The following is a 25201-nucleotide window of genomic DNA, read 5'->3' on the forward strand; positions in this document are numbered from 1 at the left end:
ATGCTGTGTATGGTAGATGTTAAATAAAAACTTCAGTTATTCATTCAGGGCTCTGACAAGAGGACGTGGTGCTATGTGTATTGCACTTGATGCTCATTTTGAAATGCAGCTGTAAGTGACAGTGATAACTTATCGTTAACCCCTATATGGAATAAAGCAAATCTTACCCAAATCCATTAGTTTCTCATTTATCACAAAGACTTTCTGAAATTTAGGGGCAGTATTTTTAAAGATTTACTGACAATTTTTTTTATAGTCAAGTACAGAAATTTTTATCTAAGCATGTTATCTAATTTTCACTTAGGCATCTTGCTCTGTCTTGAGCTTGAGCAGCATTATTTGTTTTATGTGTATTTTAATTGTTATAAGGATCTTTCAACATTTTGTTCACCATTAGGCTCCTGTCAATGTGAACAGTTTGGGAAGTGATTTTCTTTTTCTTTCAGTGATAAATTCATAAGAATGGTTTAAGGACTGTAACATATGTAGTTATGGTAACACAGCTATGTATAGATAGAGATAGAGATGATGGATAGAGATAGAGACATGGTCTTTAATCAAAGGAACTCCAAATACCATGATGGCATTTCTTCAGCCCCAAATTGATTTCTCCCTCTGCCTTCTGAATCCAGGAATTTGACATTTTTCTTGATATCTCTAGAAAGCAGTTCTCTGGAGTTTCGTATTTCAGTATTCTCATTTTGACAAATATTTTCATTGTTTAGGATAGAAGGGCTGAAAGTGCACACATACCTAAGATAGGTGTCGCTCAGTTAACAAGTACTTAGGGAGTCTTCTGGTACACAAAGCTCCTGAGGATTCAGAAGCTCGGGAAACCCCCCTTATATAGACCCTCAGGACAATTAAAATTAATATTTGGCATTGAGCAGCTCTGGTTCCTTTACAGATACAAAGGTTTTCCTAGATGCCCAGGTTTTCTAATTTAAGAAGTATTCGTATACTTTCATGACTGATAATTGTGAAATATTCTTTAGAGTTATACTTAATTTATTAAATGTTTGGTATCATTTACAAAGATTTTTCTCCAATGACAAGTATTCCAAACAGTTAAAGGAATTTTTAATAAGTGTTACAAACTTATAGCTCAGTTAAGTATTTAATACATGTGGGAGAATATCAAAAACGTGAGTTTTTTTTTTGAGTTATCAGTAAATATTCATGTAGATTATGAGCAACTGAGGGACATAATGTCTTCTGACAATATAATAATCTTGCTACAATTACATCCTTGCTGACATGTGCAAGTATTTACAAGGAATTTATGTTTGATAAATTTGGTATCCTTTTTCTTGATGAAGTTTCATCACAAGCCATTTTATAGTATAGAAATTAAAGATTCAAGATCGTTAAGTAATTTGTCTAAGGTCATGCAGTGAGAACGTTAGGACCGTGGATATTTTCAACTTTAATTTCTGTTTATTTTTCTAAGTCTAACTGATAAAGAAGTAATATTTAGAACTAAATTTTATCCATATACTTGTCCATTGGATTTGTCTCATAATATCCATAGTTATGTATTAAACACCTACCATACAGTTATCACAGTGGTAGGTTTCAAACATACAGAAACCATTTTATCTTCCTGGAAAAAATATCACTAACATAATTGAACCAGGGCGATGCTAGAGATTTGCCTGTTTGATCCCATTTGCCTGAATTAAATTTTTATTGAAAACATTGGTATGTCTACCTAGTTCCCATAAGATGAAGATGAGCAAGGTTAGGAAACAAGCGTTTGCTTCCACTGTAGTTTAGCTTCCTCCTGAGCTACTTCAGGTTGGACAAAATAGACAGCTGATAAAAGTTTCTTGATTAAATGAATGGATTTTCTATTGGCATTTTAATTAGGTATATTTCATACATTATCCTCCTTGATTTATGTCTGTAGAAAAAATATACAAGATTTAAAAGGAGCAGGGGAAATTAATATGTATGTATTGTGGGATTTAGATAAAATTTTCATTGATCTGAAAGTGGTGAGATTACTCTATCATCATTATATCTAGAAAAATATTTTACCATTTTTGCAAGCATTTGACTGTTAGCTACCTTAAGTGTATATCTTTTCTCTTTTTTATTAGATCTAAACCATATCCTATGTGTTAATAATAAATAAGAAGATTTTATTTTTAATTGACATTTTTAGTTACAGCAGTCTTGCCAAGTTTTTTTCCCCCTATAATCAATGAATCCAAGAATAGCCTTTTGCTTCGAACTCAACTCAGTATTACCTATCCAGTGTTGACTTTAATGAGACCTTGAACAGTCACCACCACACAATATACTTTAATTTTAAAAGCTATTTGTTTTGGCTTGTTTTAGTCTAGCAATTGAGAAATTATTTAGTCATAGCCAATCATACTTAGACACAGGAAAAAACCATCAAATTATCGGGTTTTTTTTTTAATGTCCATGATTTTTCGGGAGACTTCAATACTTCTGGGGATATAAGTGACTCACACGTGTTGCAAAAACTCACAGTTTCCATGATTGCTCACTTTTTTTGACTTTAGTGTTTACCATTAGAAATGGTATTTTATCCCACCAGGGATGTGAGAAGGGAGAAGAGCCCCTAAAGTCTATTTCCTGATAAAACTTAGGTTAAATACTCTATGCAATAAATACAGGTAATTTTTCTTATTTTGAAGCTAGGAATAAGAAGAAAATATAATGAATAAACTAGCTTTTAAAGGCCAGTTTAATTGTGAGAACAATAATTTATAATTTTTAAGAACAATAATCATAATTTATAATTTTTAATTAGTATATCCACATAAAAATCATAGGAAGTTCTGCAAGTTAGTGGAAGCTGATTTTATTGATACACATCTGTAAACAGGACTGGGGGTTATAAATATCGATGAAAATATTATAGCTTAGAAGACTCAGAAATAGTGGACAAACCAATTTTCCTTCATTCTCTAGCACAAGCCACGTAAGAGTGAACAGTACAAATTTGACTATTTTCACTTAGGCTTCAAATCTAAAATACATAATTTCCCACTATGGGTACTGAATCAAAACATCTTTTGCTTTTTTTTTCCTTTACTTGAGTTACACTGGGCTCTACCTGGATCTCTTTTTACTCTTTTAAACAAATACAAAGCAAAGTGGAGGTTGAAGTCCCAATTATGTCAACAGGCCTCGCGAATGTGGCAATCTTTGGTTGCATAATTACTTTGTTTCACAAAGGGAAGAGCCCCCACTAGGATTTTTGGATCTGACAGTGGAACTACGCAAGTCACGTGTCACAGGACTGTGGTGAAATGCTGCTCTGTGGGTCACCGAGAATCACGGCAGAGCAATTCCCTCTTGAGTCGGTCTCTGGAGTTAGTATTGTCACTGCTCCAGAAGGTAACAGGAAAGCCTGGGTGGGGTGAGTGTTCAGGACCACTGACTTCCAAGTCCTTGCCACTGACAGAGCTTCCTGGGAACTCAAGGCACATGTTTTGCTGTGAGGAAACCTTCACATCCACATGGTTTCTGGCTGAAAGAAAGGTTTACTCAGTGACTCATTTATATCTATCTTCCTCTGTTAATTTTGGTAGAGTTTTGTTTGTGTTTCTACAAACTGTATGATTAAAGCTCTCTAAACATGAAGAAAATTTACAAAGTAGGTTTTTCCTATTTTAAATCTTCATTTCTGTTCTTTTCTCCTTGTGCATCTTTTTTTTTTTTTTTTTTGAGGGAAAGAGAGAAATGACTGGCTTTAGACGGCATCCTAAAAGTATTTACGACATGCATGATTCTTTATGCATTTAACAGTCAAGTTTGTGTTACTACTTTTATCAGCATTCTGTGTAAAAAAGTTTGCAGTAGATCCAATATTACTATTATTAAGTGTACATTTAAAACTATAGCACGTAGTACCATTAAAGTGGAGAGGTAGTGTTGGAAATTGCTAGACAGATACCAATTAGTCTCTATTTTGAGGAAATATTTTAGTAGAGATGAATAAATAATTCTTGTAGCTATAGATAAGTACAAGTACACATTTATGAGATGTAACATCTTTTCATAAAATTTTATATTTAGTTTTTGGAATAGAAATAAGTTGAAGATGAATATTTTGAAAATTTAGAACTAAATATCACTTAAATGATATATTTCATCATATACTTCTCACTGCATTTTATATTTGCCAGCCTCCTTGACACTCCCCTGGTATAATTATGATCGTGAATTAAAATTTTTTAAGTTATTATAGGAACAAGGTAGCTCCCTCTTTTTCTGAACTCAGGGAGCTCTTTTAGTGGTAGCAGATTCACGCTAAGTTTTTATACCCTGATTCACAGAGTTATTGATTAAATTCATGAAACGGTGTTACCTTCTATATATGGGAATTTCACTTGTGCTGTGAATGGCCGTGCCAAGAAACAGGCTGAGATGGTTCATCTGTAGAGAGCAGCCTATCTACTTCGTCAGGGTTCACTCTTTTGCTATCTATATGTCTGCTCTGTGCACGTGTATTCATGTTATTTATTTGAATTGTCCTGAGTGCATACTTGAATAGCTTGCAAGGGTCAAAGAGAGTTCAAATGATAGAAAAATGGTTTGTTTTCTCCCTGCCCCTCCCCGCTATTGCTAAGGCTAACTGATGAAGAGTGCAGGCAGTGGCCTACAATTTAAAGAGACAACCTTGTTCATTTGGAACGTGTGAGTGCCATTCTTGTAAAATACTGTATATAGTAATTCACAAGAGGGTGACTTTTTTATTGCTTTTACATTGATAACATGCCTTGTAAAGACTTACAGTTATTCTGCTGAATTTAAGAGAGATAAGAATGGAATGTGTGTGCTAATTTAAACATCTGTACATACTCTAAAAGAATCCTTTATCAAGAAATCAGATCCTTTTATGTGTTTACCAGTTTTAAGTAACTTTTAAAGTTGTTATCCAATACGTGACTACTTTATTACTTTACTCAGTTTTCCTCCCGCTGCCTTCCCGAAATATTGAGAGAAGGGCTCTGATCATAATATATATCACCAACTCTATGGTTTATAAAAATGAATTTGAATCACACTTGGAAGCAGTTTAACTTGCCGCAGCTGCAGTAGGTTGCAGAGCAAACCTTAGCAGCACAAGGACTGAGAGGAGTTGTCAACCAAAACAGGGGAGTGGATTACTGGGCATTGAATTTTTATACAGCTTATAATTCACTTCGATAAAAACATAATGCCAACATATAAAGTGATTGGCGATTGTAAATATACCGATGGACTCGGTGCTTAAGAGAGAGGCCCCAGCAATCCTGGTCAGTTACCTCGCAGATTAACCCTGTCTGTGTGCCTTCGCGGTATTTAATTATTTGGTGAGGTACACTGGAAGCATTTGAGAGTTTGAGTGCCCAAAGCTGTTAAGTAAGTGTAGTGTTGGAATGTTTAATGGCATTAATTATCATTTAGATGTGGAACTACCCTCCTTAAGACCCAGGAGGCAATGACTCACTGGGTTGTCATTAACTGTCGTTGTTGCTAGTAAAGTCAACTTCCTATTTGTAAAAATAAAGAAAAATAATGGTGAAAAGTATGTCATTCTATAATACAGTGTTTGTGTTTCTAACTAACTTATTCTGTGTTTTAGAATTCTGTTGACGTTTGGAAATGTTGATACATGTCAATATTTTCATCACTACAGTTAAAGCAACTAAAAAAAGCTGTGTGTTGTATGTGTTTGTGTGTGTGTACATTTTCCTTTCACTAAGGTTATCCTGGCATGTTAAAAAAAACTTTTCAAAAGATCGGCAGAGGATTTTGTTTTTGTTTTAATTTGATCGTTACTGAGAGGAACAGAGATGGGTCTGGAGGGATGACTGCCTAGGGATGGGAGCCGAGCACGCAGCCGGCCCAGAGCAAAGCATCCTCCCGTCTGGGGGTGAGGGCCCTTCGGTTCAACCCTGTGCTTTTGGGATGGTGAGGGAGGGCAGTGACAGAAGTAGTTGTAGAAATTTCACTTCTGTAAACTTAAAATATTCTCAATTATATGTAGTGAGGGAGACGTTTTTCTCTCTTTTATCAGTAACTTGCTTACATGTAAGTGCCAGATGAGTTGAAGGACTGTGCTTTATGTTTCTAACCTAATATGCTTATCACCTTTTATTTGCAGTCACTGCTCCTGGATGTGTGCACATAGTTTTGGTTTCTGTTAAAAGAAGAAAAACTATTCCCATAACTTTCTTCTATGCTTTTTTTTTATTGCTATGTTTCTTCAGTTTAGAGAGGCTTATACATTGTAATAACTTCAAAGGATCGTATAGAAAAGCAGTTTCTTTGTGATTTAAAATTTTTATTTGTAAATGTTTATTTTTTAACTGTTCATAGGCATATGGGTTTGTGTGCTGACTGTGTGTACGTGATTTATATGATAGGCTGAAATGAAAACTGTGGTTGTTATCATTTGTTGGCTAAATGCATATCGTAAGACCCCAATTGGTAAAATTTTAAACAATAGATGTCACTAAGATGAGGTTTAAGTACAAGTTGCCAAAAATAATTATATTGAGTTTTCTTCCCTGAGAGTCACTTAGAATCCTCTCGCAAAGACTGTTGTTGCCATCTTTTAGTATTTATTGAGAACTCATAATTTTGTAGATACAGAAAAAAAGCATTGGAAAGAAATGACTGTGACTTCAGACAGAAATGTAAAACAGGATTTGGGAGACTTTGTGCGCTTACATGGTCAGGAGATGCTGGGCTTTAGCATTCTGTTTCATGTGGAGACCCACAGTTAATATGGTCCTTGTTGAAACTTAAAACAGCTCTATTAGTACCTTGATTGAGAAGGGGGAAGAGGCCTCGGGTAAACAAAAGTGTGCGTTTTCAAGCAGCTTAATTGTATGCAGTACATTTGCTTCCGCAGTTCCCTCTAATCCATCAAATAGGTAAACACCCAAATTTATTTTATTGAAGTAGATAAAATTGTTAGGTGAATATAACAGTGGACCAGAAGGGGAAATGGCATCTGTTTAACAATTCTCTATTGTTCAAAGGATCCTAGAAGTTCTGTTGCTGGCCTGTCGCATTCAATCATGCTGGGTAAACTGCTGCTTGGAGAAAAGGAAGGAGGGAACTCGGAAAGGGCCTTTTTTTCCAAAAATTCCTTTGGAGTGGTGGTGATGAGAGTCTCAGGGCAGAGGAGAGTTCTGTTTTGCGATGTGAAAGAGTTCTTGGTTCTCCTTCACCCCCATTCCTGTCTTTGACTTTGGTACTGCCCAGGAAAGCACGTGGCAGTCGGAACTAATTGTAACTCACTCAGGAAGGTCTTCATTAGCGCCACCACACATGGTTACCAGATGTGCTGAGAGGCAAGGGCGAGGTGGGCGAAGCGGGTGAGGCATCCAGAGAGGGGAGAGAAACCAGTAGAGTCATTTCAAATTTAATAATCTGCCTTTTGTGTCTCAGTGTATTGTGTTAGAGAAATGAGAAGGGAGTTTGGAAAAATGAAATACCTTTTCATTCACTCACTCTCTTGAAGCTGAACAGGATTCTTTGATTCTTTAAAATAATCATAACTATGTGACTATCAGCATGTTGGAAATGCTTCACTTTCTCCATCAAGGTAAATGAAAATTACCTGGATTTTCAAAGAGTTATGTTTTTCTAATAGCTGACGGTCCTAAATTTAGGGTCTCTGAATAGAGACTGGACTTTAAAATTTGTATATGAGTTGTAAAAACATTTATCTGCAAATTGTAAATCCCAACTAAGCATCCTTGAAAACAAGGAGGCAAGGTTCTCATCTCCTAATTCCAACCCAAACCGGGTATAGAGTGAGGTGGCACTGTATCTGTCTTTTACACAACTGGGCTACATTTGGTAGGAAAAAGGTACTGATTGCAGACCCTTGAGATTAAATATTTTATTTGTATGACTTACAAGTAAATTCCCTAGAAATTTGGATTTATTCCTACTCACCATGCTCCACAAGATATTAAATGAAGTCCTAAGAAATTCTATTATTTCTGAAAATGTTAGTCACTATTTTCTCATTTACTGTGTACTTATGTCCATAGATGTAGATTATTTTGGAAAGCCAGTGAGAACTATTCCATCTAGATGAAACCTCTGGTTTTCAAAATGGAACATTTTGACACCGAAGAAAATTGTGGTTTAAAATGACATTATAATTTGGATTCTCATAAAAGCATAGAGACTTTAACTATTATTTATTTAGTGCCTGGATTGATAATTTTTTAAAATAATTTCACTTTGTATTGATCTTAGAGTTTCAAAGTACTTTTTAAAGTCAGACATCAAAAATCTTGAATAAATAATTTATACAAATCTTGAATTTTACAACTGAAAATTTCAAGACTGGCTAGGTATTTTATGAGCAATTTTATGGCAGTGCTTTTTGGGTGATCTTTTATTATTTCCAATCCTGCAGTAAAATCATAAAGACATTTGGGAAAAAATAAATTAGAAACATTACTTCAGCTGGCTTTGGGAAAACGTGGTTTAGATTCATTTTCTATTTAGATAAAAAAAAAAAAAACAGTGATTTTTAACCTGTTTGGTATCATGGAATCATTTGAAATTTTGTTAAAGTCTATAGACCTTCTCACAAATGTAATTTAGGATCTTCCCAAATTCAGCATCCAGTTTGAGAGTTCACATTTTAGAGCCTTTCATACTACCCCCCCGCGAGAAAACTCTCACAAAATTCAAATGTAACAAAGTGTGAAATATATGACCTGTTTGCTGTATTTAGTCCTAATAAGTGGCAGAAGAGGATATAGTCTGAAAATTTAAATGAAATGTTCTGTTTAAAAAATGTTCAGTTGCTACTGTTAGAAAGAGATGTACCTGTGTTTAGTTTCCTTAGTTAAATTTTAAATTTTTTTCATACAGGAATCATGCTTTCTCTTTCACTTAGACTTCCCAAAGAGTTTAGTGCGACTTTACCCATCCACTACTCACCTGGCATGGTCTTATTGAATGAACAAATGAATGAATGAATGAATGAATGAACAAATGAGTTAATTTTAAGTGTCATTTGTTGGTAGCTGCTACAGTTAACAGCAGGAAATGCTAGCACACTGATCTAATTCCTCATACAAAATTTGCTATTAAAAATGTCACCTATATTTGCATTTTAAAAAATTGAACAAGAAAAATATATTCAATCTTAAATTTCTAGTGTATTAAAGTTTTGCTATAACAATACTTTACTGGTTATGCTAGATGATTTTATTATAGGTAAACTTTTTTAAAGTACTAGTATTTGCAGGAACTAAGTTCTTTTAAATGCTATCTAAAAATGCAGGTTTTAATGGATTTTCAATGTCATAATGGTATATGACAAAAACTGATATTTATAATGTTATCTATTTTTGTTCACCACTGTGGCTTATTTTGCGCTGACTGTGGTTATTTTTTAGAAAGTCAAATAATGTCAAAAGATTGATGTTTATATAATATTAGCTATTACTCTAATTTTTCCCATAATTTATTACCTCACTAGTAGCCCCAGTATTATAAGTGGCTAAATCAAAACTATCTACTATATTTGTTGATTTTTGTCCAGTTCTCCTCTTACCACTCTAAATACTTTAATTTGGGCCTCCTTATATCTTAGTAACAGTAACAGCACTTAAATAATGTCTTTGCCCCCAGCTTAGATTCAATATTTCCCTTGTTATGATCCTTCAGAAACATGGATTTCACACTGCCAAGTGTATTTAAAAGCACTTCTGGTTCCTCCTTACCTCTGAATAAAGTCAAGAAGGCCTAGCTGTCACCATAGTTCTTTATAACATGGCCCCTGCCTCAGTTCGTGGAACTCTCCAGCCATACTGAGTTACACTGAGGCTTTTTCTCTTTTGGTTTGCTGTGTGAGAGTTATTCCAATTTCTCAAGATGCATAGAAATGGAGCATTATATAGTATTTTAGATGTTAGTGCAGTCAGAGTACCAAGATAATAATTCATAAATAACTTTTAAGAAGACTAATAATTTGGAAGTTAGAAACTAGCCTACATCAGAAAGTCATACTCTGAGGAGCATATTTTTGTTCTTGAACTAGGCAAAAATTACCACTATTTGTGTTCTACAGAGTTGGCATAACACAGTTATGTAGAGCATGGACTCCAGAACGAGACTGACTCAATTCACAGCTCAGCCCCTTCCTTTACCCACACTATAAGGAGGCATATGACTTCACCCTCCTGGGCTTCAGTGTGCCATTCATAAAACAAAGGTGAAAACACCTATTTCCCTTGTGTGAGTACATATACAGAAATTAGAACAAAACCTGGCACATGTGAAGCGCAGCATAGATGCGATAAGTTTGAACCATCAATATTTCTTATTGTTACCTATTTAAATAAAACAAATTTATCTTTAAATACTATATTTTGAAATCTTACAGGGGTTCTTTCTTTATTTCTTCTCCATTCAGGAACTTTAAGAAAGCATAGAAACTTAAAAGAAAAATAATAGTTGAAGTAAATGGTCCATTGTTTTGAAAAAATATAAATGCAATTAAGAGCTCACCCCAACCAATGAAGGATTCATTGGTCAGGCAAAGCTGGGCAAATGGAGTTTTATATATACAAATATAAATATTGGGAAAGTTTTAGAAGTTGGTAAATACCCCATTAAGGTATGTTTAACTGTTGTATAAAACTGCTGAAGAGACATCTCAATTTTAAGTATGAAAAATTGCTAAAAAGTATAAAATGCAAAGCAATATGAATTTGTTATTACAAATGTTATTGTTTGGGAAGAAAAACTGTATTTTAAATTTTCTTGCTGTGTCTCTCTATATGAATATATTCCCACCATCATTATTTCTTATTAAAATAAAATATGCTTATTTATTTATAAAATATGATTGGTTTTGCTCCTAAGTAGCATGAACTTATTTGTTGATTTAGGTTCTTAACATTCTTTTTTTGGATAAAGCGCCCCTTCAATTATTTGTTTTCAGAAATTTTATGTATATATAGATATATCTATATCTCTCTCTCTATATATATCTCCAACTGACTAAATAGTAAGTAGATGTTTACTGCTAATTAGTGTATGGCTTGAATTGTAATTATGTCATCCAAAGGGACTTACAAATATAGTCTAGTTAAAATGTGATTCAATCTTCAATCATTCACAGAGGCATACATTCATTATTATTCATTTAGTGCTCTCTGGTTTGGGCTCTAAATGTAATCCAAGAAAAGATGGAGGGATTTTACTTTTATTGTCATGATTTAATATAGCAGATCCTTTAGTTATCATGCTATACTAATCCAGGGATTGTTGCAACTTCCTAGAGCCTGTTATTTGGTTTTTAAATTAGTCTGTTTATCGTTCCAACATAGCAGCATATAAATACAAGAGGTTAGAGGAACATGCCACATCTCATTATGAGACAATCAGCATATATTTTTCTAACTGTCCACCTTTTAGTTTAACTTTAGGCAAAGCTTCATTTCAGCTATTTGATAATATTACTACTTTAAAACTCTTATTCATGGCTCTTATTAATTTATATTATAAAGAAACTACCAACTACATTCATCCAACTAAATTAATTCAGCAAGTCCTTGCTGTGTGACAGGCATTGTGCTAAGTGCTAGGATTTTTGCACTGAATAGGACAGTTGTGATCTCCTGCCTCCAGGGATCTTATAGCTGATGTGGTCATTTTTAAAATGCTATAATTAAGAAAGTGATGACTGCTGCAATAGTTTTGGCTGCACAGTTTGCCTAAAAGGAAAGTGTCATAACTTAGGCAACCAGAGAAGCTCCTCCCATCCACAAAGGACAGAAATCATAGGTGCATTTTTTAAGGTCCAGAGTGAGAGAAAGCATGACGGAATCAAGGAGCTACAAGGTTAGAAACATGAGGTAGCGAAGAGATACAGTTAACAGGAACCATACTGGGAGGGCCCTGGAAGCCTGCTAAAAATATGGACTTTCCTTAGAATTGCGGTGGTAATGGAAAATATTTGATGTGATTGGATTGGCACTTTCAAAAGTTGAGTTCAGCTATAAGAGCAGAACAAGACTGGAAGCAGGGAGATGTGTGAGCAGTGCACATTAGTGGTCCAGGGAAGAGTTTATGGTAACCTAAAAAGGCACAGCTAAGTTCTTTGTTATTTTTATTTTTATTCTATTACAGTTGTCCCAATTTTCCCCTGTTGATCTCCCCTCCCACCGTCAATGACCACCTTGTCCATGTCCATGGATCGTTTTTGCCTGTTCATTGACTGGACCCTTTCACCCCTCTAAGTTCTAACATTAGGTGACTTACAGTCAGGAAGATGATTTTGATTGCTGGAAGAGGGGTCACATGGTGAAGGGTGTTCTCTACGAGGGCCTCTGTATGTGTCTCCATCTTGCTTCCACAATGCCCTCCTTATGACTTCATCTTGGTCTTAAAAAAATATCATGCTGTATTACCTTCAGATAGCAACTTGAATAACCTTTCCACAGAAAGAAGACTGCTTTTAGCAAGCATGTTGAGGGGGTGTCCTCATCCCTGATGACCATTTTATCTCGCTGTGCTTCTACCCCAAGTAGAGTGCTATAACAATGGCATCCAAGTTGAGAGATGTAAAGGAGGGTGGATTTCCCAGATGTTTGGGATTATTCCTAAATTTCTAGCTGTGGAGTTTCAGCAAATGGTGGTTTTATTTAGAAAATGTTGAGAAGGAGCAGAGGGAGATAATGAATTCAATTTTAAATGTTCTGAATTTTGGGTGCCTGCAAAGCATCTAAATGACGTTGTGGAAGGCGGCAGAATATTGTAGTCTGGAGTTGAATGAGCAGTGCTCTTTTTTGTGTGGATGGTGCTTGAAGTAATAGTCAATAACACATAAAGTACACAAAGAAGAAGGTTCACAAGGAATTGCAAAAGTGAAGGGTCTTGTCCAGTAGGCTGGAATGTCAGAAACCAAGGGACAAGATGTGTTTTGAGGAAATAGGAACATTCGGTAGTAACAGACTTACTCTGGAATGAAGCAAGAGAAGGGATATGTGAGTGAGTGTCTGCTAGTTCTAGCTATGTGAATGAAGAGTGTTAGTGGGCTAACATGTACTAAGTAGTGAATCAAAGGCCATTTTGAGAGGGTTTTTGTTTTTTGTTTTTTGTTTTGCTATGAAGAACCCATGTTAAGCAATACGACAATAACTATACCAATATAATATAAAGCTTTATGGGTTCACCTGGCTTTCAGATTAACTTTTAAAGTTTACTTATGTATAAATCTTACCTAATGCTTCATTACTGCTGTGGCCTAGGGTTTTATATTCACAGTTGCTGCAAAGTCTGTAGAGCCTGGTGTGAGTTTGTGATGGTGATACATCATTCCCTTGGTGGTTTCCTCTTCTCAGAGTGGATGAGATTACATTAACTCTGTTGCAGATGTGCAATGGAGAACTTTCACGAAATCTTTGCACAAAATTTAACACCCATTGTCGAGTTAACAGCTTTTCTAGAGTCAAGGCTTTGTCGATTCTACCCACAGTATGGGAACTTCCCAGCCACTATCTGTTATAATCAAAGATTTTTGTTGGGGGAGAGTAAGATTTTTTTCTTTAGGCTTCTTTCTTTTGAGATAAGAAATCTTTTATACTCAGAACTCATAAGGCAGAGTTGGAGCAATTCTTTGCATGTTAGGATGGTGTGTCTCCTGTAGTCCAGGAACTATCCCTGAAAACTTCCCTCCCATGGCCACTCTAAGTCATTCCTTCAGGAAAGTAAAAAGCCATACTGCCAACACAAAATTCAGTCTTCCTTTGCTTCCTCTTTCATTATGCTCATCCTAAATATCATGGGATATTTTGCTTGCTTCTTACTGTTTTTTAAGAGTGTAGCTATGTTGAATGTAACTGACTTGGATCCCAGCTCCTGGGGTCCGCGGCATCATGGATGTGATGAGACAAATTCACACTGACTACCGAGTCCTATGGAGGAAAAGGGACATCGCAGCCACTCTCTCAAGGGGACAGCGCCTCGACCCTTGCTTTGACAAGCTTTTATTGGGTTCAATTTGTACAGGAATACAGGGTGTATATGTAAAGCTCGTCAATCATTGTCAGGCTGAAATGATTAAACAATAGATAACATTCAAAGAACTCTGAGAGCTTATTCTGAGTCAGGGTCAGATAGTTAAAGGGCCATAAAACTTTGGGGAACAAACTCACTTCCCGCTTGGACCCTTATCATTTAAATTGAGAGTATTAACAAAGTAGGTCTCATAGGATTTTATGCATTCTTTCTTAGGCCTGATCGCCCTAGGGAACCCCACCTTTTCAAGCACAGGGCTGTACCCACCTCCAGCATTGTTTTAGGCTTAAGTCAGGCAGGGGAAGTAAGGCAGCCAAGAGATTAGGAGATTTCTTGCAGACAGAATGAGGACTCAGGCTTTGTCAAAACTGAGGGGCGAGGGTCCATCACCCCCTTTTTCTGTAGCCCCCCAAGTCCTTCCCTGAGGGACTCTTCGTGGTCATACCCGCCTTAGGTTGCCCCTCTTTTGCGGAATCTTACCTGTCATTGACTAACCAGTCATCCACTCAAGGCCAAGCATGGTGAAGAGAAAGGGGGCAGAGGTGGTGCTCCTACAAGGAAGATAAGCTTTGCCTCCTAAGTGGCTTATGGTCCCAAGGTCCTTTACTCAGCCTTAGCCATGGGGAATTACAACTTCTGAAACCAGGCAAGGCAGTTCCCAACATGTAACCATTCTAAAGAAGTTAAGCTGTGTTGGGTTATGTTCAGATGCTAAGATTTTATTTAAATATAGTAATCTAATATAGTAATCTAATCTACATCGGGATGTAGATTCAAAAGCATATCTAGTCTCCAGGAGCTAATTGTTAAGTACACAGAGTTCCTATGTTTATTATTTCCTTCCTGCCAACCTTAATATTCACCTTAGTGAGAGCCAGCTCATTTTTCTGATTTATTTGAGAAGAAATTTAGGTGTCCACAAATGAGTATAGTCATCCCTATGTCTCTGAAGGAAGTTGCCTCCAAGACCCCCCCGAGGCTGCCAAACAGTAAAGATGCTTAAGTCCTTGACATAAAATGTGGCAGTGTTGCATATAACCTATGAACCTCCTTCCATATAGTTTAAGTCATTTCTGGATTACTTGTAATACCTAATACCATGTAAATGGTATGTAAATAGTTGTTATACTATATTGTACAGGGAATAATGACAAGAATAAAGTCTGTACCTGTTCAATACAGGCACAGCCATTGTGGGCTTCACTACTTAGTATCATCAGTAACAATGTAAAATTCTCTTTTTTTTACAAAAATGTGCAATCCGAGGGTAGTTGAGTCTTCAGATGCAGAAACTGCAGATGTAGAGACCAACTGTATTGTTATTCATTCCATGGAATGTTTCTTTTCAGTAATTGTTGTAGTCATTGGTATTGTTTTAACTGCGCTATTTTATTTTCTGAATAACTGAAAGTTTTATTGGTATTGTGTCATTGCCCATTTGTTCTTGGTTACCGACTAATTTTATGAAGTGAGAGTGTTTTACTCTTTCCTATAATAAGCAGTAGGCACTGCTAGGCAGGGGTAGACAGTCTCTACAGCTGAAGAAGGACTCATCTCTGTGACCACTGGAAGGGCATACAGAGTGTCACTGTCCCCTGTATCTAAAGTAGTATTATCTTTGGGAAAACTTCCAGGAAATGTATTGTCTTAGAAAGTAGAAATGAAAATATTTGAGCAAGAGAACTAGAGTTGAGCTAGTCACTTTGTCTTTTTCCCTAGACTAGATTCTTTTCATTGTTTTTGTAACCTTGAGACCCCTTTTTTTATGAGATTGGAAAATAAGTTTCTTTCCTTAAGACATACACTGAGTTTATTGCCATCTCATATTCCTGGCAGCCATACTCTTCAAATTCACATCCATGGGTTTTTATCTTTTCGTTTCTTACTCCAGTGCTATCTTTTAAGTATAAAGCCCACCTTCTCCACTTTTGCCCAGATACCCCCTATTCTGGAGTTTTCTCTTTTGTTTTTGTTTCATTTCTCCTTTATTTTATTTTTAATCCTCATCCAAGGATATATTTATTGATTAGAGAGAGAGAGAGAGAGGGAGAGAAAGGAACATTGATCCATTGCCTCCTGTGCATTCCCCAAAGAGGGATCAAACCTGCTATGTAGGTTTATACTGGGAATCAAACCTACTTACAACCTTTTGGTGAACATGATGATGTTCCAGCCAACTGAACCACCTGGCCAGGGCCATTTTTCCTTTCTGTCTTTATTTTTTTGTACTTTATACCCCAAAAGGGGGATAGATAACATCTTTAAAAGATTTTCCACAGATTTCTTTATATTATTATTAAAGAATATTTTTAACTTGACTGCTCATTTAAAATTTTGTAAAAGGAAGGATTTTAATAAATGTTCAACTACAGAATACAGGTTATAGTTTATTTATCAGTAATCCAATTTTAATATACATATAGGTTATCATGTTTTAAAAAAACTATTTCTGAAATTCCCTACAGGACAGAGACACTCAGTGTGGGTCTCACTCTGCATTGCTCAGTGAAAATCTAAGTACTCACATTTGGACCTTGTAACTCTCACAACTAGGTCAAATAAAGTTCTGAATGCTCAGAGTTGCAGTTGGGTATGTTATGGAGATTAGGGATTATAGTTTTATTTGTTTGTTTTGTTTTGTTTTGATTTTTACATATTCTGTCCAACCCTAACACATTATGGAACCCCTTCCACTTGTTACTTTGGCAGTATCTGTGACCATAATAATTTGGAAATAATGGTTGAAAAATGTTGCACATATTTTTAAAATCTCTGAAATGTGCTCAGATTTAGTTAACTGAACTTGTTTTAAAGCAAAATATTCATCTTGAGCAAATGCCTGTGAATTCCCATATTTTCAGAATTCTGGTGGTTATTTTAAGCTATCCCACTTACTTTTCATAATTGTCATGTAGCAGTTAAATCTAAATCGATTTGTATTGCTATAAAATTTGGTTTGGTTTTAGTTAATGTGATACAGTGCAATGTAGATGAAATAGACTCTATGATTTCATTGTCTTGATATAAAAGTAATTTGATATTTTGATTGGGTAATGCTTTATAATATATTGAAAGAAACTGTTTTGAAGTTAAAACAAAGTATCTTACAGTGTGTAAAATAAAACTTTGCCATCTTAGAAAGCATAATTAACATTTAATTATTAAACTTCATTTCCATTATATTTCAAAATACAAAAGCAATAATGAATATACTTCTTTGTATTCTAATAACTTGAGAACATTCTCAAGGAATTTATCTTCATCTAAATTAACATCTGATAGGAGACAATCTAGCTAAATGCTTACCAAAGGGCACGCTATTTTCAGAAAAGCATAGCAGACGAGTTACAACTTAACTCTGAATTTCAGAAGCCTGGATCTACCACTTACCTCGTATATGATGGAGAGCAATTCACATATTTCTGTAAGTCACATGTTCCTCTCCTGTCAAAAAGATAACAAAAGGGATTATGTATATTTCTTTCACTTTTGTATTCACAGTGCCTGGCACCTAGCAAGTACTCAGTAAATATTGAATAAATTGATGAATAGATACCTGCACCTTGTGGCTCTTAAAAATGTAGTTAAAACTAAATTAGTTAATAAATACATACCTACACATATATATAGCTGAGTATGTGATACATTTAAATGCTCAACTAATGGGTGTTATTTTTATGGTTCTTCCGTGTGAACTCTAAGGATAAACATTTAAAATAACCCCTAATTTAGTGCTGTGTATGCCAATGTCAAAATTCAGTCAAAGGAACAGTCAAGTTTAGCAATTAACTTGGTTGTTCATTTGGTTGACTATAATTTGAAGTAGTGTTCGCAAACTACCTCAAGATAGTCAACAAGTTCCGTACTGAGATACATTTTTGTTCTCCAAATCAGACACCATAAGACTTAAAATGTCTCCAAGATAATTGTGCATTTTATATCTGGTATTTGGAACGCTTTCCTGGGTTTCAGACTAACATGGAGAATTTAACATTTATCTAATTCCCAAAGTTTGTATTAACTATGCAGATCAAGTAATAGTGCTTTTCAGAAAGGAAATGAAGTGGCTCTAAGAGAAACTTGAAGAGTAATCCTCAGAAAGCTCTTGATGCAGCTGTTCTATCACGTGTGACAAACATCTGAATCTGCCTCCTGAATGTGCTCATTATGTGATCGTTGTGTGTCCCGTAAGAAACAGAGCTTGCATGAATGCTCTCTGGGAATTGTGACTCACAGATACAGTTATAACTTCTGGATACCCATCAAAATGAAATATAAAACTTAAGGTTTCAGATATGGGGGTTCATTGGCAAGCAGGCATGCCATTACACCTTTGGATGTCTCAGACAGGAAACTATCATTTTCCGGAGAGAAGTCATCCAACCCATACAAGAGCCATAAATTTCAGGGAGGAAAGCCTGCAAGTTCTTTACTCGTGGTCAGAAGTTTGGTTGAGGGTGCTGACTGCCATTCTGCAGTGGTGCAGCTAAGGTGAAAGCCATTCATTCATTCTTTCAACAATATTGAACAAACAGCATAGTAAAATGATTTTGAATTTAATTTACTTGAAATTACCTTTCTTCAAAAAATGATTTTCCTCCTCCTGAGATGATAGTCTTCTTGAACAAGGCTTGTGACTTAGGCATGGGGTATACATATGGAGTAGTTGGTGCTGAATTAGCCCTGCCAATATCCTTGAGAGGGTGATGCCGCTCTCCTCTACAAAACATTGTGTTAGGTGCTGGGAAAGGACAATATTGAATTGCTTGTAACCACTAGAGATCTTATAAGATGATGGGCATATTATAATGGCTAAACATTCTGATTGTATCTTGATGCTTCCTATTACAGAATTTCATGTTTTCTCCAGTCTTTGGAATGACACTGGAATCCTTACATGGCCTAGAAGGCTGCTGCTTTTTATGTTCTAGTGTCCAGCTGCCTCCCCTGAATCAGCTCACATTGCTCGCTGCCTTGCCACCTATGTTCTAAGAACAGGCCCCTTGCAGACCAATCTGTGTCATGCTCACTCAGGCAATAGAATCTCTGCTTCTGTCTTCTTACTTTATACCAAGTTGAACTTTCATTTTGCTTCACATCAGAGACAAAAGTGTCAATTTCTTAGGGAAACCACCTACACCCTCCCTTCATAGGTTAAAACCTCATGTTACAATGTACTTCTCCTTTGTGACACAGAACACAATTTAATTTTACATCTATTTATGCATTCATTTGATAATCTTCCTCATTGACTGAACTGTAAAGACCATGAGAGCAAGCATGTTGTCTGCTTTTAGTCATCCTTTTACCTCCAGTGAATAGCACAGTGCCTGACACATGACAGGTACTCAATCAATATTTGCTCAATGAATAAAGGGCTAAATAAATGAAAGAATAATATGATATACATGAGAATATGTTACATTCAGTGAAAGAAGTCCTAACAAAACACCATGGGAGTTCAGAGGAATAAATTAATTTTCTAAATGACTCAATCTAGAATAGATGAAAGTGACAACTATTATTGCATCCTCTGAAGAAGGCAGAGGCTGAAAATCTTGCCATATCTGATTGTACGTTACAAGTCTTGACAGTCTGCAATGACTGAGGGTCTGTCCTTTGTAGGGGACTTTATAAAGGACCCCAGTGAGTCACCCAGATAATAATTATATTTACCAACATTGCCATAAGACACTGATGCTGACCGCATTATGCTGAAAGGCTACCTTGAAATTCTCCTTGTGACCCCCCCCCAAAGATTATATATATCCTTTGGGAAAATTACCTAATTTTCTAGAATTTCTTTTGAGGAGCACTGGGCCTTGATCCCACAGGACAATGTTGTAATGGTCCTGAGAGGTTACCATTAGTGGCACCCTGGTGTTGACAGGGTGAAAAGTGTTCAAGCTGCAGTACAAGTCATCACATCTTCAAACCACTTAAACCCGTCTTGCTAATGAGGGTCTGCCACTGTTAGCCTATATCAGTCCTCTGCCTCCAGGGAAGAAAACCCCAAATGCAGATGAACTTGAGAATGGCGGGGGTAGGAGTGGTTGTGCCTGGCTATCCCCCTCAGGTCTCCTGAGGCACTTGGACCTCTGTTCCCATCTCAGGGAGAGCTTCTAATCTAGCCACAGGAGAGCATTCTGACTTTTGACACCTGAAATATCACAGACTGTATGTTTCATTCACTTTCCTTTCATTTAGGAGGCAGAAGTTTTTGTATCTCATCCTCTCTTGATAAATGTAGTGTAGTACCACCGCCCTCCCAATGCTCTGCCAATGACATCACGGCTGGGGTAGTTGTGCCTCGGTCGCTGCTGGAGAAGACCGTTTTGGGGAAAGGGAGCGAGCTCTGTAGGCTTGGTGCCAACAGTGTCCAGCTTCCTCTATAAACTGGCAGTTGTTGGGATGTTTTCTTCAGGGCAGATCTCTTTCTTTAATCACTGGTAATAATGAAGTTTTTGTCATATTAAAGGGGAAAGAAGAAGCGATTGAGAATAGTGTGAGAGGATGACTGTGTCGTCCCTCAGGTCCCACGACAAGAGGACTACAATGAGTAGCTTTCAGAACTACACATGGTCTTCCTTCTGAGGGAGTTGATTAAGCGACTCCGGATGAAATTGAAATCCTGTGATTTGACCTTTGTCTGGCCTGGGAGGGCTGCAATTCGCATAACAATTTCCTTTTGTTCTTTGTTTGGAGTTATTAATCCAACATGAGCCTCGAATTAATCAGGGGTAGTGCGTAGCTACATTTCTAATTCACAGCTCTGCTGCTTGTGTCTTTTTAAATTAAGGTCGAATGATAGCAGGCCTCAGCCCTGATTGCCACACTTGCTAACCACACTTTGAGGGATAAAGAGGCTAAACGGGCAGAATGAGATTACTTCAAGGTTTCACTTAATTGTTTTCTTCCCTTAAGTAAAGAGCACCGGCTGAACATTGTTAATTCTGAGCTGGAGGAGCTTCTTTCATGTGTGTTGCTTGTCTGGACTTCGGGATAGAGTGGAGAGAAATCCAGGGTCTTGTTTTTACCCTCAGGTGCACCGACTGGAGGGATTACCCAGAGCACAGTTGGAGTAACTGATTTAAACCGCACAGCACATCTTCAAGTGGAATGGGAGCTTGGCTGATGGTGGGGGTCAAGTTGAAGAAATGTGACCCTTGGTTACCTATTTATTGTGTAGAGTCTGGTGCTGTTGATACTTTCAGGACAGCTCAGCATTGCTTAGTCCAAACTGAGCGAATAAATTGAAATTTAATGCAACTTACATTATTCTGGAATTCAGTATCACATGGTTCTTTCTCCTCCTTTTTCCAAAGGGATTTAATTACTGGAAGGACCTAATTATAGTTCAGCTCCACCAAACAGGCTTTGCCACACAGTGTGGAACCCAGCGTGCGTAATGTGGGATTTTAGTAATAACTATTTTCCCTTTGGTAAAAGTTATTAATTGCCTCCATTCCTTCACCTGCTTCTCATATTTTGGAAGGGGATGTGTAACATACAGATATAGATCAAATGATTTTAAGTAAAATTGACCACTAATTGACAGAGTTACTATGTCGCTCCCTGGAAGAAAATGCTTCCTTGGCATGGTAAATCAGCTCTGAGACAGTGGTTTATTAACCACAATTGCAGTGAACTTGTTAGGATCTTTATACAAAGCCACAGGTAACTTCTCCAAGTGTCTGACTACCGTAGAAGAAATTGACTCTTCATTGCCAGGTAGTTCAGGCTTGGACAGAGGTGTAGAGTGAAATAAAGAGAGCTGCTCACTTGGTGGATGACCTTTTCCTTTCTGAGACACAGCTCTCCAAATAAACAAATAAACATCAAACAAAGAAATAACAGGAAGTTGGGCCAGACAATCTAGACGGTTCCTTTCATCTTTAAAACTGTAATTCTATATTTACATATTCCATTCCAAATCCCAGATTTGGTCATTTATTTCTCTAATCTCTGTTTTGTCTCTGCCTATGAAAATTAGTAGGCTTTCATTGAGTAGAGATGCCTATTTTCCATAGAATTAAAGGCTGGAAAGTATTTTGGTTTAAATGCATTATTATTGTATATTTTAAATTGGCCTCCTCTTATGGTTGCCCTCAATGTCACATTGTGTTTCTTTGTATGTGAATAAATAGTATATGTGAAGAGAAATATTTTAGAAAATAGAATTCAATTTGTAAAAGAAAGTACAATAAACTGGGAGCCAGAGAAGTTTAAGTCAGGGTATAGCTCTTCTCTTAACTCACTGTATCATTTCCAACTTAAGCAAAATTAGGAAGAATAAAGCATAAGTTTCTTTCAGTTATGACTTTCCGTGATTCTGATAGTTTCATCATTATGAGGATTTTGAGTGAATTCATCAGATGTGTTGAATATTGTGTTTTTCATTCTAGAATATTTCAGAACTTTATTGATAGATAAAAATATTGGTAACATGTCTTAGCAAATGATCAAAATAATAGCAAACATTAAGGGAAAATATATTTTCATCTATGTTTTAAAATCTAAGTTTCACTTTTAGAGTAACAGGCTGCAAAAGTGACCAATGAGGTTAGGCTGAAAAAAAAAGACTCTAGGGGAGAGGTGATAGGGCAGCACTAACATGGATAAGAGGGTGTGAAGGAAAAATGTAACAGAATGAGGATGAGTTGAGCATGTGTGTAGGTTAATGAGGATGGGCTGATAGAACAGAAGCTATGCCAAGGGATGGCGAAAACTGATGAAGGGAGGTCCTAAGGTGATGTGAGCAGAGTGGATCCCAACTATCAGTTGGAAACTGATAGCCTTCCTCCAACAGGAGGAAAGGTGCTTTATCCTATGATCCCTCAGAGAAGTTGATTAGGTGGGTTGCAGAGACTGATGTGTGTGTGGGTCAGCTAGTGCACACTTATGGAAAGTGAGGTCATCTGAAAATGAAGTGAGGGGTGTCTTAAAGACAGTGGTGAAGTTTTAGGAAAGCGAACTAAAGAGAGTGAGAGGAAGTGAGAAAGCACAACTAAGCGGATTCATGTGTGGGTTTAGAGCACAGGTGGGTAGGCTGGTGGCACGATTCTGGGCTGCTGTGTGATCTTCTCCATTTTTGTTCAGCTGTCCCAGGGTGGATGAGTTTCAGAAGCAAATTGTAGCATTGATTCAGGATGGGAGCTCCTGGGGGAGGCATGTGCAGGGAAAAAGACAGTAGATATGCCTTAGTGCATTGATTTATGAATTCCTCAAACAATCTTGGCAGATAAACATGCTTATTGACAGTTTAAAGAGATGGAAACAGAGGTTTCAGGAAGGTAGATAATGCGGGAAAGTCAAACATTCTTGTCCCTGCACTTTATACTGTCATTTGATAGTGTAACAATTCCTCTTCCTTATTTCCCTCAAAATTATTATATTGAGTCACTCAGTGAATTTTATGAGTGAGGACATTTCTTCTAAGGATTACATGAAACTCAAAGTAAACCATGTTTGGAAAATGGCAAGTCCATAAAAAATCTAGAAGCAGCAACTCAGGTATTTATGACCACAAGCACTTGGCTTTCATCCCCATGTCACAGCCTTTTGCTCTCTTGCTGTCTTGGCTGAGATTTAAAAAAAATAAAATAAACTTTTGGAAAAGGTTGATATCCCTATGCAAGTCAAGATATTATTGTGACATTTCCAAAATGTGGATGCCAAACTCTTTGGGGTTGTGATACACCCAGATGGTCTTCTCTCTCTCTCTCTCCTTTTTTTCATTTCTGCAAATGTTATTACCAAATACAACAAATTTTCCTCCAAAGTCATTAGAGCCCATTTGGCACCTTCTCTAATCTGTCCTACTTGTTACCTTTTAATTACTTTGTGAGGGGATCTAGTCCTCTTGTTGCTGAGGGCCAAATGACCAAGGGGTTAATGCCTTTTCTGTCCTGGCCAATTGGTTTTTAGTCAGCAGTTATTTATGGGAAGGTCCGGGGCCATTAGTTCGCAAGTATGTGCAGCTGTACTCTTCCCAATTACTAGTCCATAAGCAAATGTGGACTTACTTTTTGTGTACAGTTGTTTTTTTTCCCCTGATTGGTTAGACAATCTGTTGCCATTTATGAATGATTCTTGTTGATGCAAAACATGGCATTGAATTCTAGTTGATTATTTGGATTCCATGTTCCGTTGGATGCTGTAATCTTGATTCAGACAAGGCACAAGGGAATATACCTCCTGTCACTGGTGACAAATTGCTCCTGTGCAGCAAAATGTCAAACCTCACCCATCGCATGTTAACTGTACTATTCTCTCTTAAGTCAGCGTAGGTGCTGATGAGCCCCATTGTGCAATCAGCGACTGGTTGGCCTTGGCCATTTTCACTCATGCTCTGTTCTTTTGGACATAAGGTAGAGATTACTATTAATGGTTCTTTCAGTTCCTAGGAGCTCCTCCCTCTGTGCTGTCTTACTGTGATTTTTTTTCCTGCCCTCGTTGAATGGTAGTCTTTGATGTCACTCAAGAGAATACTGTTGGCTAACAGTCTGGAGGCTGCTTCATTTGAGCTAACCACCACATGAAAACAAATGTGATCCATCATATTTCATTAACTAGCTGTCCTCCTTTTGGGTGCCCTTTTTTGATGTCAGAGTGCATCCTGACAGGAATCAGAAAGATATGTGTGATTAAGAACAGTAATAATGCTTATTACATTGTATTGTAAATTACCTTCCTGGGCCCTGCTACTTTATCAGCCCCACTTTGACTACTCAGTATATACAGTGTATTAGCGCAATGGAGATCATTATGTGGCCTGTATTTGAGTCATTTTTATTTAAGATGCCAAACAATAAGCTGTTGATTGGGGGAACAAGAGGCGAACAATAATGTTCTGTGTCACATAATACACCACCATTTTCCAGCTTTGCTTTAGAAGGGCCCTCTTTATTGTTTTTGTATAAAAATGGTTCTTAGGAGGAGGAATATTTTGCTGAGGTATGTCATTATTTTGCAAATTTCTATTATCTCATCATGTTGTCTTCATTGTAAATTGCAGCTAATTAGGAACCTAGTTAGAGCCCCAGCTTTGAGGCTGGCTTTTTTGTGAAAAGAGCCCACCGATTACCGCACTACAAGAGAGGAAGGGAGAGAAAAAGGAGATTAATCTGGTTACCTAGGCGACACTCGCTTCCATCTGCGAGGAACA

At 36.8% G+C, this 25201-nt stretch overlaps 1 protein-coding gene across 3 annotated transcripts in view; it reads left to right on the forward strand.

Annotated features, from left to right (window-relative positions):
- SOX5 (SRY-box transcription factor 5) overlaps nt 1-25201 on the forward strand; it is a 931891-nt gene that overhangs the window by 477149 nt on the left and 429541 nt on the right. The window contains exon 1 of one of the 3 annotated variants that reach the window (XM_028531943.2): nt 2763-3519. The exons of the other annotated variants lie outside the window; for them this stretch is intronic. The gene's annotated coding sequence lies outside the window, so the exon portion shown is untranslated. Of the gene's footprint in view, nt 1-2762; nt 3520-25201 lie in introns of those variants that run through there. 3 annotated transcript variants of the gene reach the window in all.

Source organism: Phyllostomus discolor, chromosome 2, assembly GCF_004126475.2.
Source record: "Phyllostomus discolor isolate MPI-MPIP mPhyDis1 chromosome 2, mPhyDis1.pri.v3, whole genome shotgun sequence".
NCBI classification, from domain to species: Eukaryota; Metazoa; Chordata; class Mammalia; order Chiroptera; family Phyllostomidae; genus Phyllostomus; species Phyllostomus discolor.